Raw genomic sequence first — 2803 nt, forward strand, 5'->3', positions numbered from 1 at the left:
TTATATAATATACAAATATAACCATAATAAATTATATAAAAATTGAGTTTAACTGATGAAGAAGGCATTTTCCGTGAATTGTAAATTGTTTACGATTCATTCACATTCGTAATACTATAAAATTTCCAAAATAAATAATAGGGGTATTCATGATATTGTGTTAAATGTTAAAAGTATAGCATTGTAAACGGCCCCATTTAAAGTCATGTTAAATGATAAATACATAAAACCTCCTAGCGGATTTTTTAAGCAACTTGTTTACTAATCTTTCGTTCCAAAACTTCATGTTATTGTTTACCTCTAAGTTTTGGTTACAGTAATTTATTACAATATGCCTAAACTAAGTGAAAAGTAGAAGTGTAAAAGTTTGGCTACTGATTATATTTTTTAAAAAAGTCCAAACCACAAGAAAAAAGAAAAAACAAAACACAAACTACTAGTAAGTAATCTAACACGACAACAAATAAAATGGGTGACAAGCTCAGCTAGTCTGTTTCGATGTTACCAATGTAAAACCGCCTTCAGCTGACCATGTTTTTGCTCATCTTATAATGCCATACGGCAAACGAAGATATCATGTAAATTTGTACATATATATATTGTATTGTATTATATATTTGTATTATATATTTTGTAATTATATATAATAATAAAGAGGTTTTGAAAAAAAAAACTGGTCTGTTTCGCAGGACTATGCTAATTATCTCTGTATCGTTCCAATTTTAGTATATGTACCGCCGAAGCGAGTACTTAAAGCACGCACTAATTTATTGTTTTTATTCTGTTTTAGAAGGATCGGGGAAAAAAAAATCTTATATCGTTTTAACTTGGTAAAAGAAGGAAATATTTCTCCATTTAGCATTAGTTTTTCCATTTAACACGCTTTAACATGTTAAATTAAAGTTCATGAATAATCCTAATAGTGAAAAAAAAATAAAAAAGGAAGGAGAGTGTAGAGACATGATAACACTGAACTCAATGGAAAATTTTTTCAAATATTCATTTAAGAAAAAACTCATTCAATTACGTTAATTTCTTACTTAGCTCAACAAATATGGATGCAATAAAAAAAATAGTTTTTTAATTAAAGTAGATAATGTTTTTATACATTCTTGCTGAATTGAGGTAACAATTAAACGAGTTTATTTTAAATCAAACAAAGCCAGTAAAGCTTTATATGTATTACTATTACACATTTTGAGTTTTTTGTGCTGGTTTTTTGATTTTTAATGTACGAAAATCTGGTCTTTAATCATCAAAAAGAAGGAAATCCTTTTCAAGGTTTCCAAAACATTGCCTCTTGGACATTTAACTACATTCTTATTAGGAGAAGATGACTGCGTCATTGAAGAACACAAATAAGTGAAAAATTATTTATTAGTTCCAACGTTTCGGACAGTATTTCATGGCTTCGTCGGCTAAGAACAAAAAAACAGATTTTTTACATTAAAATAGAATTAGTACTTCATACTAATTATATATATAATACTACATACATATATATATTACTACTACATTACTACTACATATATATATTAGGTGAAATGTAATATACATACTTTACTCAGTCTTCTCCTTTTGATTGCCTTGTGGTATGTTGATATCTGTCCAGCTAAGTTGGTATAGTCTAGATATAGCTTAGCTTCGGCATAATATAAATGTTTATGTAAAGGATGGTCTTTACAAAAAAAAAGGAAAAAACCATAATGATTAAAAGGTAGTACAGAATAACAATAAACATGAAGATAACAGATAATATAGGTACATAAGTATTATTAAAGAAAATGCATGATGTAATATTGAAACTGTATATAATACTATATAGGAAATATAGTAATTATAAAATTCAGAATGAAAATAGAAAACAATTTAGATATAAAAATCAACTAAATAAATATATGTCCAAATTTGAAATTATTTAATATCTTTTTCCCGAAAACACTACATCAATGAGGCAAATTATAAATATCTTCTGCGAAAAATTAAAATATTTATCCCTCTGTCACAAGAGCTTCCACGTATGGGCGTTGATGACCTCAGGGTTTTACGCCCTTAAGCCCCAGACAACAACAACAACAAGAGCTTCCACGTTTTCTTAAACCGAGCATTTCTTACATTAGTAGTGCATACTTTAACGAAATGTTTAAGTATCGTTGTTATAGTTATAGTACGATGATGATAAAGATTTTCTCTTTTTCTGCTGATAAGAATAAAGTTTGGACTTTATCTGGATCTGAACAAAAAGGCACTTAACAATTATAAATACATTTTTTTGTAATTCGAAGTGACTTAATAAGGTGAAATTTGTACCAAGCAATATATTCTAAACTCCTTTTGGTACAATAAAAATTTAATGGTTACATACAAGATAATATAACATCTATAAAATCGAATATTAAGAACAATAATGCACAGCAATAATTAAACAGAAAATCTTAAAATCGTTGGTACTTTAATTTACGGATAATAATTTATTTAGAAAAGAAATGATATAACTAAAAAATATTGGAAAAAAAAATTAATTTATGGAACCACCTTATAATAATAAATAAACTTTATATAATTTATTTATTATATTACAATTAGCAATGTATGTTTGTGCTTAGTAATAGATATTATTGGATCCTTATTTTTATCATACTACTATTATATCATACTATTCTATATTCAGTTTTACAAATGTGGGTTTTTTTTACTAGAAAATCCGGCCTTAAAACTAGTTTCAGTTAAATGTGGCCCATCATACCTGAAGCGTCATAAACCTGCCTCCTTAAACCTAGTTTCAGTTAAATGTGGCCGATCA

The 2803-nt window shown here is 27.1% G+C and overlaps 1 non-coding gene across 1 annotated transcript; it reads right to left on the reverse strand.

Moving 5' to 3' along the window:
- Positions 1-645: 645 nt before the first annotated feature.
- Positions 646-750, reverse strand: LOC112211093 (U6 spliceosomal RNA). Its single transcript, XR_002945445.1, has one exon. It is a non-coding gene; the product is annotated as a U6 spliceosomal RNA (small nuclear RNA).
- Between the last annotated feature and the right edge of the window lie 2053 nt (positions 751-2803).

Source organism: Halyomorpha halys, unplaced genomic scaffold, assembly GCF_000696795.3.
Source record: "Halyomorpha halys isolate HHAL.00 unplaced genomic scaffold, Hhal_1.1 Scaffold572.1, whole genome shotgun sequence".
Classification (NCBI taxonomy): domain Eukaryota; kingdom Metazoa; phylum Arthropoda; class Insecta; order Hemiptera; family Pentatomidae; genus Halyomorpha; species Halyomorpha halys.